This window comes from Ylistrum balloti, unplaced genomic scaffold, assembly GCF_031769215.1.
Source record: "Ylistrum balloti isolate Yb309-2 unplaced genomic scaffold, AGI_CSIRO_Ybal_v1 Utg369888, whole genome shotgun sequence".
Taxonomy (NCBI): domain Eukaryota; kingdom Metazoa; phylum Mollusca; class Bivalvia; order Pectinida; family Pectinidae; genus Ylistrum; species Ylistrum balloti.
In genome coordinates this window covers 1,230,282-1,245,893 of record NW_026782022.1, presented here as the reverse complement: position 1 = coordinate 1,245,893, position 15,612 = coordinate 1,230,282, and positions in this window count along the sequence as shown.

The window sequence follows — 15,612 nt, the reverse complement described above, 5'->3', positions numbered from 1 at the left end:
AATTTCCATGAGGCTATAACAAAAGATATCCATGTGAAAGTGAGAGAAGAAACTAGTGTGATTCGGAAAGAATTAGATAGACTGAACATGGAGAACGAAAGGCTGAAAGAAATGGTGGTTCAACAGAGAAAAGAAATACAGACTTCTACTACAAAGGTGAACACATCAAATAAACTTGCAGAAAAGGCCATGTCCATGGCTAATTATAATGAACAATATAGTAGGAAAACATCAATAAAAGTAATGAACATGGATGACAGGATACCAGACAAAGACCTAGAGAAAGCCTTCTGTGAGAAATTTAAGCAGGAAGCTAAGATTGAGATCAAACCATGGGAAATACTAGCATGTCACAGGATCCCAGGCAAAACCACCAACAAAACCAAACCAGTGCTTGTGAAGTTTGCACGTAATGACATTAAACACCGTGTGATGAAGGCTCGTAAAGACAAAAGTTTGAGACTAACTTACAACATACGCGAGGATGTTACTAAACTCAATATTGAACTTATACACAGACTGTATGAAGACGAGCGTATTGAATCTGCATGGTATTTCAACTCGCGAGTGTATGGTAAAACTGTGAAAGGAGAACGGAAAATGTTTGATATTTATGACAATCTTGACGACAAACTGAAGAAGTAACAGGAACATAGTAAGTTGAAAGTTTATGTTCCAAAGACTGTATGTTTGTTTACACTTGAATCTGCTATTTAAATTTGCCATATCACTATGTCCAATGCATGTACCATCACCCCTTCGTCAACCACATGAAATATGACGACCCTATATATAATCCATATAAAGTTCAAAATTATTGATTTACATATAATTAGCTGATCTCCGTATATAAATCAATTAAACACAAAATGTATCATTGTAAAAAAAATATTAATAATTCCTGTTGTACCCTCTAGCTACACATGACTTTATTACCATTTTCGCTCACAAATGTACATGTATTTATGTTGTGAAACTGACATTATATACCGTGTTTTTAAAAGAAATCCTTCTGATATTATTGGCTACATGAGCGCGTGTCCGTTGATTTGCTGTTTCTGTCTACATGTTAAAATATTTCTTTCTGTAAGTTGTTCTGATGGTTGCTATTTATGTAGATGGGAATGTTGATTGTGGGCGGGCGCACGTGTGGTTAATATACGTGCATGTGTGCTTCTGGACTGCACTTTCTTTAACCTCTATCATGCTATGAACATAATTGTTACAGGGATACATAAACTACCAAAGGGAGTTTAGTTGCAACTAATAACCCAGATTAATCCTAGAAAGGCATTGTATTAAAATGTTAGCATCTCCCTGTAATATATAATGTATATGTATAAACACAGGATATCTCAAGCTCTCTGGTATCTGCTCATCAATTATCCATTGATGCGATTAGCATGATGGGGGTTTAATATTGATGTTTAGTCTCCGACGTATGCCCTTTGCTTAAATACTAATGAAAAATAACTTTTGATATCTTAGTAGTCTGAGAGATATGTTTCGCACATGAAGTGTACGGATCCTGTACAGTACAAATGCATTATTATAAAACCTTAAATTGTCATAGTTTAACATAGCTGCAGGCTTAACTATGAGGGAGTCACTCTTGATAAGTATTGGATGTTATAATCTGTTTGTTTCTTTTGTGTTATTTATGTTTGTTTCTTTTGTGTTATTTATGTTTGTAACATGTGTCAGTGCTGAATTTTCTTTACCTTCTCTAAAACATTTCAAGATTATGTTCTTTCTCTTTAGTAAGCAATCAGTAATTAAAACTATCATTATTGAATATGGATACAATTTATATACTTTCAGCTAATTGCCAGGGCCTTGGGAATAAGGATAAAAGAAAAGACGTTTTTTCATATTTTAGAAGTAAAAAATACAAGATCTATTGTATTCAAGATACACATTTCACGCATCAGATTGAAAATAGAATAAGGTCAGAATGGGGATATGATTGTTTTTTTAGTTCCTTTTCTTCTAACTCAAGAGGGGTTGCAATATTGTTAAATAATAATTTTGAACATTAAGTTTTTAAAGTGAAAAAAGACGATACTGGGAATTTTTTGGCATTGGATATAGCTATTGATGGAAAACAGATTACACTTATTACAATTTACGCTCCAAACACAGATACACCAAATTTTTTTGAAAACATAGCAGACACTATTGAGGATTTCGGTAACGAATCAGAGATAATATGTGGGGATTTCAACTTAGTTTTAAAACCAAGCATAGATTATGAAAATTATAAGCATATCAATAATCCAAGGTCTAGGGATAAGGTAATACAAATTATGGAGAGTTATAATCTTACAGATGTGTATAGAGAACATTACCCGGATAGAAAACGATACTCATGGAGGAAACTAAACCCTAGGAAACAAGCCCGTTTAGATTTTTTTTTAATATCGGAAAACCTATTATCTAGTGTTGAGAAAGTAAATATAGAACCTAGTTATAGATCTGACCATTCAATGCCAATAATGAAGATAAAATTCAATGATTTCAAAAAGGGGAAAGGTCTGTGGAAATTTAATAACTCACTCTTAGAAGACTTTCAATATTTAGACCTTGTAAAATCAACAATACATGAAGTAAAAAAACAATACGCTATACCAGTCTATAATTTTGCTAAACTTGATGAAATACATGATAATGATATAAACTTTATAATAAATGATCAGCTATTTTTAGAAACACTACTTATGGAAATTAGGGGGAAAACTATCTCATACTCCTCAAGAAAAAGGAACGAGGTCAAATAGAAAATAAACTAAGGGAAGAAATAGCAGAGCTAGAGGCTAGGGAAAATATACCATTAGATGTCTTAGAGTTAAAAAAGGCTGACTTAGAAAAGAGCAGAAAACAGAAATTTAAGGGTAGTATTATCAGATCAAAGGCAAGATGGATAGAGGATGGGGAAAAACCTAGAAAAAAGAAATTTTACTAATAAAATCATACCTAAAATAGAAAAAGATGATGGAGTAATTATTTCAAACCAAGATGGTATCTTAATTGAAATTACCAAATTCTATAAATCTTTATATGATCGTTATGATAATACAGAGAGGGTTGATTTAAACACAATTTTTAGAAAAGATGTTGAGATTCCAAAATTGAATGATCAAGAATGTAATATGTTAGAAGGACCTATTCAATATCATGAGGCAGCTGCGACTTTGAAGAAAATGAAAAATAACAAAAGCCCTGGTTCAGATGGATTTACAGTTGAATTCTTTAAATGCTTTTGGAAAAATATTGGTTATTTAATATTAAGATCAATCAATTTTGGATACTCAACTGGCTGCTTACTTAGTAATGATAGTCAACACTCCTGTTCCTTTCCTAAAAAAAAAATCAAAATAGATAAGTATCACATTTTTTTAGCACTGTACTATGTTACACTGTTTTTCTTGTTTTTTTTTTTTTTTTTTGTTTTATGTCTATTATCTAGTCTATCTGTTTGATATCTCTTGTCTAGAATGTCACTTGTACAACCTATTTGTATGTCTGTCCTGCTTGTTTACCATGTTTTGTTGTTTATGTAAATATTTCTACTTGTTATGTCTGTCTATTTATATTAGGTTTACCAAAATATTTATTGTTTCTAATGGCTACATGTAAGTGTCTACATGGAAGTGTGTTTGTATGATGAATGAGAGGCATCCTGCGTGATGGCACTTATCTGTGCGAAGGCTGATCCCAGGGCTCCTCAACCCTGGCAGCCTCCTCCAAATTAATTGCTGAGGGAATAAATATTTTTCTAAACTTAAAAAAAAAAAAAAAAAGAATCCCACTCTGAGTATTTTTCAAAGAGTGTAGTAGCGTCAAAGGGTTCTTGGTCTGATACAGAACTTTTGGCCACTTGTATCTCCGGCCGAATCTCTTTGTCTGATGACGCGTCAATGAGTGGGAACTCTACCTGTGGGTTGTTGCAGATTACATCAGGGCACTCCTTAAGAAATTCTGGCCCATTCAACCAAAGGCTCTTTGGCATCCGCGAAGCTGGGATCGATCGAGTCCCTTCATCAGCCGGGTTAAGATTTGTGTTGATATATGTCCACTGCTCGGGTTGAGTAGAGTTTCTTATCCTCTGGATGCGGTTGGCGACGTACACATAGAAGCGCCTAGTCGAATTGAAGATATAGCCCAAGACTATTTGACTATCTGTGTACATGGTCATTTTGTCAAAGTCAATTCCAAGGTTTGCGATAACGGTATCCTTGATTTGTGTTGCGAGCACAGCTGCGCACAGTTCTAGACGGGGGATAGTGTGTCCTCCGGAGGGCGCGAGTTTAGCTTTTCCAAGCACAAGTGGGACTTCTACTTTTCCTTCATAACTGACGGTACGTAAAAACGCTACTGCTGCAACTGCTTCTGTGGAAGCATCTGAGAATACATGCAGCTCCTTCGCTGCCTTTCCCATGATTCCTGTCCCATAGCATCGAGGGATATTGATGTCTTCCAGGTGTTTTAGTGAACACCTCCATTGTTGCCATTCCTTTTCTAAATTGCAGGGTAGTGGATCGTCCCAAGCAATGGTGAGATTCATGATGTGTCTCAAGAACATCTTCCCTTTGATAGTGATTTGAGCTAGAAGACCTAGTGGGTCGTAGAGGCTGCCGATGGATGACAAAAGTCCTCTTTTTGTGAATGGCCTTGGTTCGTCCGACACCTTGCAGGTAAAGGCGTCTGAGGAGACATTCCAGAAGATGCCCAGGCTACGCTGAAGCGGTACGTTATCTGCCTGAAAGCTGAGATCCTTGAGGCTTTCGGCGAGATCATCAGAGGGGAAGGATTCCATCAACTCTCGACTGTTAGATGAAATTTTGTGCAGGCGCAAGTGACCGCCCTCCCATAGTGCCTCCTGGGTTCTCTTTAGGATATCAATGGCATATCCAGCATCAGATACAGAGAGTAGACCATCGTCTACATAGAAGTTGTTTCGGACAAAGTCGGAGACATCCTCACCATAGTTTTCTTTTAATGAGTCGGCAGCTTTTCTCAGCCCGTACGTGGCAATAGCAGGAGAAGGTGAATTTCCAAATGTGTGAACTTTCATGCGGTACTCGACACTCTCCTTTTCCATATCATTATCCTTGTGCCACAGGAATCTGAGGAGATCCCGGTCCTCTTCCTTAACGTAAAAGCAATGAAACATCTGCTGGATATCTGCCATGAAGGCGACTGGTTCCTTCCTAAATCTCAGAAGGATTCCAAGGAGGCTGTTGGCGAGATCGTGTCCCTTCATAAGTGAGTCGTTAAGGGAGACTCCTTGGCATCGGGCGGAAGAGTCAAAGACGACGCGGAGAGAGTTGGGTTTTTTGGCATGGTATACGCCGAAGATGGGAAGATACCATCGCTCACTTGAAGCGTTAATGGCCGGGGCCAGTTCGGCGTGTCCTTTCTCAATGATTTTGGCCATGAACTGAACGAAGTGTTCTCGTTTTCTAGCATTTCTCCCAAGGCCAAGTGTTAAAGACTTGGCCCGCTTCATAGCATCCTTCTTGTTATTAGGAAGCGCTTGACGGTGGGGTCGCAGGGGAAGGGGAGCTTCCCAGTGCCCGTTATTTCGGATCATCTCCTTGTCCATAATGTCAAGAAACTGGTGGTCTTCAATCGATAGTCCTCGATTGTCATCCTCGATGGTTCTTTCGAACAGACAGTTCTCTTTCAATGCCACCTCTTTAGTGTTGAAGTAATTACTGCAAGGATCAAAAACGGATGTACGACCGTTGAGAAGCAGTTGAGTTTTGTTGACGTTGACCCTGTCTGACCAATGTGCATCTCCCCCACATGGTTCTCCAATAAGTATCCAGCCCAGACTAAGTTTCTGTGCAAAGGGCGTGTTCTTGGGGCCCAAGCGCTGTTCCAGCACCCTATGGGCATCAACCATGTCCCTTCCAATAAGAATGCAGATTGAGGCATCGTCGCACAGAGGCGGAATCAGCGTAGCTATGTCAGTCAAGTGGGGGTAGTGCTTGGCGATATTGGGTAGGGGGATTTCTTCTCTGTTGTTTGGTATATCGTTGCACTCAATAAGAGGCGGAAGGTCCATAATAGAGTTGCCGTCGACTGATTCAGCGACATAGCCTCCGGCTCTCCTACCTGAAGTAGTGAATGTTCCTGCGCAGGATGTTAGGGTGTATTCGACTTCAGGGCCGTTCTCCCCAAATCCGTCAAAGAACTCCGATGATGCGAGGGACTTGTTACTCTGATCATCAATTAGAGCATAAACGTACTTGAAGTTACGGGGAAAGGTACTACGGTAGACCTTTATCAGCACAATCTTCGCGCATGATCTTCCAGAAAATTCTTTGCAGTTCAAAGTCGTACACTTAGTCCGAACTTCGTTGTCAGAACTAGTAGATTTCATAGTTGTTCTGTATGTGTTCTTGGCAATATGGAGGTTTACTGCACAGCATCGAAAGCACACGCCTTTAGCTTTCATGAATTTCCTCCTTTCCTCTATGGGCTTCTTTTGGAAGGCCTTACATTCGTTCAGGCTGTGGGAAGTATTATGGAGGGGACACAGCACCTGTACAACTCCTTTCTGGTCAACTTCTGTCTTATGGACCATGACCGGTTTCTGGTGATATGCCGCTGTTATACAGCTCTTTCTTTTCTCTGGGGCATTTACCACCTTGTTTTCTGGTCTCACCGAGTAATCGAAGCTAGAGTCATTAGCTTTTATGGCTTGGTCTGTCAGAAAGTCGACAAAGACATTAAAGGGAGGGTATATTATCCCAGATTGTTTCTTATAGTTACTTGCGTGTGTAGTCCACTTGTTCTGTAGATAGTTAGGCAGCTTCGTGACCACTGGGTTCACTCCTGCGGAGGATTCGTAGTATGCCATAATGTTTCTGTACCTGTGTTGGTCCTTGATGGACTGGATTTCAGCTAAAAGGTCCGTGAGTTCATAGAGCCGCTTGGGGTCATTGTTCGGTATCTTGGACATAGCGGCGAGTTTCTGTCTAAGAGATAGTTCTACAAGTTCTCGTGAACCGTAGCGCTCTTCTAGGCGATTCCAGATTTTATCCAGGGCGCGAGTCAGGTCGTTAGCATTGGTAATGCGTAGGCTTTCTGCATGACGTCGGGACTCCGGGCCGAGGTACTTGACAAGCAGGTCAATCTCCTCATGCGCCCTCAGACTGAGTTCCTGAGATATGTTTTGAAATGAGGCCTTCCATGACAGTTAAGATTCCGCTTTATCGTCAAATTTGGAAAGACGGTGGAGCAGGAGTTCTTTTTTAATAAGAAAATTGCTTAGATGTGACAAAGCGTTGGTTTCCATCGATTTGTCCATATTAGGCTCGCAGTACCTCCAGTACTTTGATTTCTGCTCTGTTCCCATACCAGGACTGTGAGTATGGCTTAAAGTAGCTGACACGGGATTGTGCGTGGGCTGGACTGTTTGATGATCTTCATGTATATAGGGTTTAGGTATAACAGGAGCTGGATCGGCAAACATTTCCGGAGGAGGGAGACGGGGAACAAATTCGGATGCGTCGGGCCGCAAATGGGATTTTGGTGGTGCTGAGGCTATATCACCATGGGAACTAAGACTTGAAACCTCCTGATCTTTAAGAAAGTTCTCTACCTTTTTGTGTGGCGATAGCTCGTCAGGAAGATTTGGTCTGGGCCATTTGAAGGACTCGTTCAAATGCTCATCGATAACACGGAGTCTTGCTTGTGCCTCAGTGTATTCTCTCTCAGACTTGATAAGTTTGAGTTGAGCTTGCCTTTCCGCCGTCTCTTTTTCAATAAGTGCTTCCTTCTCAGCAAACGCAAGTCTTACCTTGGCTGCCTTGGCTTTGATCTTCTCTCTCAGGTATACCGAGCTTGTTGCTGAGCCGCGTGAGCTGTGTGAGAGTTTCGATGACTTCAGTGATGGTGTATTGGAGTGGTTTATCCCAGATCTGTTAGGTAGGCTACTATCAAGTGGCAGGGGTACAGAATAGTCAACGGCCTTATCATTTGGTTCCTCATAGTGTGGCGTAGGGTTTAACAACACCTTTGGGCCCCTATTTAATGTTCTCTGTTGTAGATCATAAGGACGACGTGAAGCTGTGTGTACTGATGTTCTCTAAGGACGACTTTCTGGTTGGTGCTTTTATGTTATCATAAGGACGACCGTGAAGCTGGTTGTAGTACGTTATCATAAGGACGACCGTGAAGCTGGTTGAATGTATGTTATCATGAGGACGACCGTGAAGCTGGTTGGTTTATGTTATCATAAGGACGATCGTGAAGCTGGTTGTATGTTATCATGAGGACGACCGTGAAGCTGGTTGTATGTATGTTATCATAAGGACGACCGTGAAGCTGGTTGTATGTATGTTATCATAAGGACGACCGTGAAGCTGGTTGGTTTATGTTATCATAAGGACGATCGTGAAGCTGGTTGTATGTATGTTATCATAAGGACGATCGTGAAGCTGGTTGGTTTATGTTATCATAAGGACGACCGTGAAGCTGGTTGTAGTACGTTATCATAAGGACGACCGTGAAGCTGGTTGTAGTACGTTATCATAAGGACGACCGTGAAGCTGGTTGTATGTATGTTATCATAAGGACGACCGTGAAGCTGGTTGTATGTATGTTATCATGAGGACGAACGTGAACCTGGTGGTTGTATGTATGTTATCATAAGGACGAGTGAAGACTGGTTTAGTGAAGCTGGTTGTATGTATGTTATCATAAGGACGACCGTGAAGCTGGTTGGTTTATAAGGACGATCGTGACGCATGTTATCATAAGGACGATCGTGAAGCTGGTTGTATGTATGTTATCATAAGGACGACCGTGAAGCTGGTTGTAGTACGTTATCATAAGGACGACCGTGAAGCTGGTTGTATGTATGTTATCATAAGGACGACCGTGAAGCTGGTTGGTTTATGTTATCATAAGGACGACCGTGAAGCTGGTTGTATGTATGTTATCATAAGGACGACCGTGAAGCTGGTTGGTTTATGTTATCATAAGGACGACCGTGAAGCTGGTTGTATGTATGTTATCATAAGGACGACCGTGAAGCTGGTTGGTTTATGTTATCATAAGGACGACCGTGAAGCTGGTTGTATATGTTATCATAAGGACGACCGTGAAGCTGGTTGGTATGTATGTTATCATCATAAGGACGACCGTGAAGCTGGTTGTATGTATGTTATCATAAGGACGACCGTGAAGCTGGTTGTATGTATGTTATCATAAGGACGACCGTGAAGCTGGTTGTAGTACGTTATCATAAGGACGACCGTGAAGCTGGTTGGTTTATGTTATCATAAGGACGACCGTGAAGCTGGTTGTATGTATGTTATCATAAGGACGACCGTGAAGCTAGTTGTAGAATGTTATCATAAGGACGACCGTGAAGCTGGTTGTATGTATGTTATCATAAGGACGACCGTGAAGCTGGTTGTATGTATGTTATCATAGGACGACCGTGAAGCTAGTTGTAGATGTTATCATAAGGACGACCGTGAAGCTGGTTGTATGTATGTTATCATAAGGACGTTATCGTGAAGCTGGTTGTATTATGTTATCATAAGGACGACCGTGAAGCTGGTTGGTTTATGTTATCATAAGGACGACCGTGAAGCTGGTTGTATGTATGTTATCATAAGGACGACCGTGAAGCTGGTTGTATGTATGTTATCATAAGGACGACCGTGAAGCTGGTTGTAGTACGTTATCATAAGGACGACCGTGAAGCTGGTTGTATGTATGTTATCATAAGGACGACCGTGAAGCTGGTTGTATGTATGTTATCATAAGGACGACCGTGAAGCTGGTTGTATGTATGTTATCATGAGGACGACCGTGAAGCTGGTTGTATGTATGTTATCATAAGGACGACCGTGAAGCTGGTTGTATTACGTTATCATAAGGACGATGTATGTTATCATAAGTGAAGCTGGTTGTATGTATGTTATCATAAGGACGACCGTGAAGCTGGTTGTAGTATGTTATCATAAGGACGATCGTGAAGCTGGTTGTATGTATGTTATCATAAGGACGACCGTGAAGCTGGTTGTATGTATGTTATCATAAGGACGACCGTGAAGCTGGTTGTATTATGTTATCATAAGGACGACCGTGAAGCTGGTTGGTTTATGTTATCATAAGGACGACCGTGAAGCTGGTTGTATGTATGTTATCATAAGGACGATCGTGAAGCTGGTTGGTTTATGTTATCATAAGGACGACCGTGAAGCTGGTTGTAGTACGTTATCATAAGGACGACCGTGAAGCTGGTTGGTTTATGTTATCATAAGGACGACCGTGAAGCTGGTTGTATGTATGTTATCATAAGGACGACCGTGAAGCTGGTTGTATGTATGTTATCATAAGGACGACCGTGACGCTGGTTGTATGTATGTTATCATAAGGACGACCGTGACGCTGGTTGTATGTATGTTATCATAAGGACGATCGTGAAGCTGGTTGTATGTATGTTATCATAAGGACGACCGTGAAGCTGGTTGTAGTACGTTATCATAAGGACGACCGTGAAGCTGGTTGAATGTTATCATCATAAGGACGACCGTGAAGCTGGTGATGTTATCATAAGCTGAAGCTGTTGTATGTATGTTATCATAAGGACGACCGTGAAGCTGGTTGTAGTACGTTATCATAAGGACGACCGTGAAGCTGGTTGAATGTATGTTATCATAAGGACGACCGTGAAGCTGGTTGTTTTATGTTATCATAAGGACGACCGTGAAGCTGGTTGTTTGTATGTTATCATAAGGACGACCGTGAAGCTGGTTGTATGTATGTTATCATAAGGACGACCGTGAAGCTGGTTGTATGTATGTTATCATAAGGACGACCGTGAAGCTGGTTGTACATAAGGACGACCGTGAAGCTGGTTGTATGTATGTTATCATAAGGACGACCGTGAAGCTGGTTGTATGTATGTTATCATAAGGACGACCGTGATGGTTGTATGTATGTTATAAGGACGACCGTGAAGCTGGTTGTTGTACGTTATCATAAGGACGACCGTGAAGCTAGTTGTATGAATGTTATCATAAGGACGACCGTGAAGCTGGTTGTATGTATGTTATCATAAGGACTGGTTGTACATAAGGACGTGAAGCTGGTTGTATTATGTTATCATAAGTATGTTATCATAAGGTCGATCGTGAAGCTAGTTGTATGTATGTTATCATAAGGACGACCGTGAAGCTGGTTGTATGTATGTTATCATAAGGACGACCGTGAAGCTGGTTGTATGTATGTTATCATAAGGACGACCGTGAAGCTAGTTGTAGAATGTTATCATAAGGACGACCGTGAAGCTGGTTGGTTTATGTTATCATAAGGACGACCGTGAAGCTGGTTGGTTTATGTTATCATAAGGACGATCGTGACGCTGGTTGTATGTATGTTATCATAAGGACGACCGTGAAGCTGGTTGTAGTACGTTATCATAAGGACGACCGTGACGCTGGTTGGTTGTATGTTATCATAAGGACGATCGTGACGCTGGTTGGTTTATGTTATCATAAGGACGATCGTGAAGCTGGTTGGTTTATGTTATCATGAGGACGACCGTGAAGCTGGTTGGTTTATGTTATATCGATAAGCTGACGATCCGTGAAGCTGGTTGTTTATGTTATCATAAGGACGACCGTGAAGCTGGTTGTATGTATGTTATCATAAGGACGACCGTGAAGCTGGTTGTATGTATGTTATCATAAGGACGACCGTGAAGCTGGTTGTATGTATGTTATCATAAGGACGACCGTGAAGCTGGTTGTATGTATGTTATCATAAGGACGACCGTGAAGCTGTTGAATCATAAGCTGGTTGTAGTATGTTATCATAAGGACGATCGTGACGCTGGTTGTATGTTATCATGAGGACGACCGTGAAGCTGGTTGTATGTATGTTATCATAAGGACGACCGTGAAGCTGGTTGTAGTACGTTATCATAAGGACGACCGTGAAGCTGGTTGTAGTACGTTATCATAAGGACGACCGTGAAGCTGGTTGATAAGGACGACCGTGAAGCTGGTTGTTGTACGTTATCATAAGGACGACCGTGAAGCTGGTTGAATGTATGTTATCATAAGGACGACCGTGAAGCTGGTTGTATGTATGTTATCATAAGGACGACCGTGAAGCTGGTTGTATGTATGTTATCATAAGGACGATCGTGAAGCTGGTTGTATGTATGTTATCATAAGGACGACCGTGAAGCTGGTTGTAGTACGTTATCATAAGGACGACCGTGAAGCTGGTTGAATGTATGTTATCATAAGGACGACCGTGAAGCTGGTTGTAGTATGTTATCATAAGGACGACCGTGAAGCTGGTTGTATTGAAGCTGGTTGTATGTATGTTATCATAAGGACGACCGTGAAGCTAGTTGTAGAATGTTATCATAAGGACGACCGTGAAGCTGGTTGGTTTATGTTATCATAAGGACGACCGTGAAGCTGGTTGGTTTATGTTATCATAAGGACGACCGTGAAGCTGGTTGTATGTATGTTATCATAAGGACGACCGTGAAGCTGGTTGTAGAATGTTATCATAAGGACGACCGTGAAGCTGGTTGGTTGTATTTGTTTATCAGGCTACAGAATCTGATTACGACCTAGTATGAGTTTCACAGTGGTCCTGTAATGGTGCCTGTTTGGCTACGTTTCTGTCATTATGAAGACTCATTTGTGGATGATCAAGTGGCGTGTTGGTAACGCAAACAAAGAAGAAAATACCAACATTAGCAGATTCATAATCCAAACTTGAGTTCAATCAAACATGGACAAAATATAAACCAAAGAACGATTTACAAAGAGACTCATGAAAAAGTACCCGCCATGTTTATCTTTGTCAATTCCTAAACGAGAACCAGGTAAACAACAACGGAACCAACAGGTATACTAACGAACATCAAACACGGTAAACAACAACGGAACCAACAGGTATACTAACGAGCAACACACACGGTAAACAACAACGTAACCAACAGGTATACTAACGAGCATCAAACACGGTAAACAACAACGGAACCAACAGGTATACTAACGAACATCAAACACGGTAAACAACAACGGAACCAACAGGTATACTAAAAATATATATATATAAAATATAAACACCAGGATCTAGGTCGAACCTTGTTATTTCGACGCTGGAGGGACCATGGGGAAACCTCGAGATAACCGATTATTCGATATATGTGAGTTCGAATGATTCGTGTAAAGTTAGGCAGGGACCAAATGAATGCTTTGAATTAAACGGGTCTTCGTGTTATAACGAGATTCGACTGTATTAACTTATGAATAAGTAATTTATAGCAGACAAAGTGGAGTTTTCGTGATAAAAATTGTAATGATGTTTCAACATTATTGTTAATATATATATCATTTTCTTAAAGTCACGAGGTTTATGATAATGTCGAGAAAGTTTATTGAGGTTCGTGTTAATGAAAACGAGTAAATTTATATATATAAATAAACCTTAGTGTCATACATGTTGATAAAGATAGAGGTATTCATGTGGGGATCGTTGATAGAACATGAAAAAACGTTAAATCATCACAACGAGTTGATAGATTTGTCTCAGTGTCGTAAAAGTCGACTTTTATCACCTATCCATGTTGAATAATTCTGAAGATCAGGTTTGACGATTGCTTGGTCATTTATATTGCGTCACCGCTACTTATTGATGTTAGGGCTTCTTTGCGGATTACAGATGTGATATGTTATCATCACTGGTCGTACAATGTTTAAAAAGTAAAATCAATTTAGATTTGACACATTCGACAAAACGTCGCACTTTGAGCAACAAAGACTAGTGATAAGAAAACCCTTACGTTCGAGTTATGTGTAATGTTTTATGGATAGCTGGAAAGGAGTGTCAGTGAAAGGGCCGGCATTCTGTCGGAGTGACTTTTGTTGAAATAAATTCCATTTATTCTGAAGAAAAACGCTGGTTTCACTTTCGTCCTTTTCATCCAGCATGACACTTATGTGTTTAGTAATATCAGGTTTACAGGTTTGGAACCTACAAAAAGAAAAGAACAATATGTGTAGAAATGTAGAAAAATGTATCAAGAACGAAATTGATACTGGACGAATATTTATATAGAGATTAATATGTAAAGTAAATTCGCATGCTTTGAGAGACGTTAACACTAAGAGAAAAGTAACACGTGCATCAAAAAGAAATTACCAAAACGTGATAGAGACGACGACGACGACGACGATGATGATGATGACATAGGGAGGATTCCTTCATAATTGGTGTGCAAGTAGGAATGCATGGGTGTGGAAGGATGTTTGTTTGTATTGTCTTGTATATGTATTGTAACAAGAATATCAAACTAAAGAAAAAACGTAATAGAGAGATTTATAAGTATAGTCAATTCATGCGTCAAGAGCGAGATTAACACTGGCCGAAACTTAATAAGGGAGATTATGCGTAAAAATATTCTGTTTATGAAGGAAATTAACGCTGGAAGAAAATAAGTACTTAAAATAATAAAATATCAAGAGTAATACGTGAATTCGTGTGTCAAGAGCAAGCTTCAGACGCAAATTATCGCGTAACATGATGAATAGAGAAAACATAATCAAGGTCTTAAAATATAAGCTGTGTTTTGGCGAGAGTGAATAAAGGCAAAAGTGTCGAGCCTCTAGCGTTCATTACAAGATGTAAAATTGCTCATTTCAACAACTATTTACATTTCTAAACGTAATATTTAAGTAAATTCATAGAGTTATTATGTAGAATTTCCGCACGTGCTAAATTACAGCTGTTTTCCGTCACTACCGAATACAGCCAAAATATATGTGGCAAGTGTATTCCGACAACGGCAGTGCCAATGTCGGGATAAATATTGATACCAGAGCCAAGAGCAAAATTTACTCCCGTCGAAAATACGACGTAGCACGTTAAGTCAAAACATCCATAAAAGGCGATATCAAACTACTCGGATATGGATCATATCGACGATTGGCTTAGATGTAACATGGCGATATAATAGAACTGGCAATGACTAATTTGATAATTTTGTTTAAACCGTCATGAAATATCCTGTTTATTTATTTATTTTAAAGTTACTCGTTTCAGAAGCCACGACATGGCAACATTAATTTTAGTGTCATTGAAAATATCACATAGATTCTCTGGAATTTTCAATTATGTAAGTAGGTTTTCAAATTATATAAGCAACTTATGAAAAGATCCAGCTATTGATAGGAAGGGATCTAACATGGCTTAGCCAGATAAAACTGTCACCACTTTCAAAAGTGTCGATCAGTTATTGAGGAAAGTGAATCGAGATAAAATGAATCAGAATGTAAAGAATCGTGTTTTGATCAGAGATTGATTTTCTCTTTGGTGTAAACAGATATCATTAGATGTATATAAATTACTTTAGTTCGTGTGTGAGTTTCATTTAAATTTTGTCCATATCCCAGTGAGGACGAAGATGTTTTCCTAGATTATGTAATGAAAAGATGTAAGTTCTTGGACATTACTAATCAATTTCATGTCATGCTATATACTATGCTTACAGAAAATCTTATTCTATGAATCTATCACAGATAACACATATTATAGACTATCGTGGGTGATCGCCGT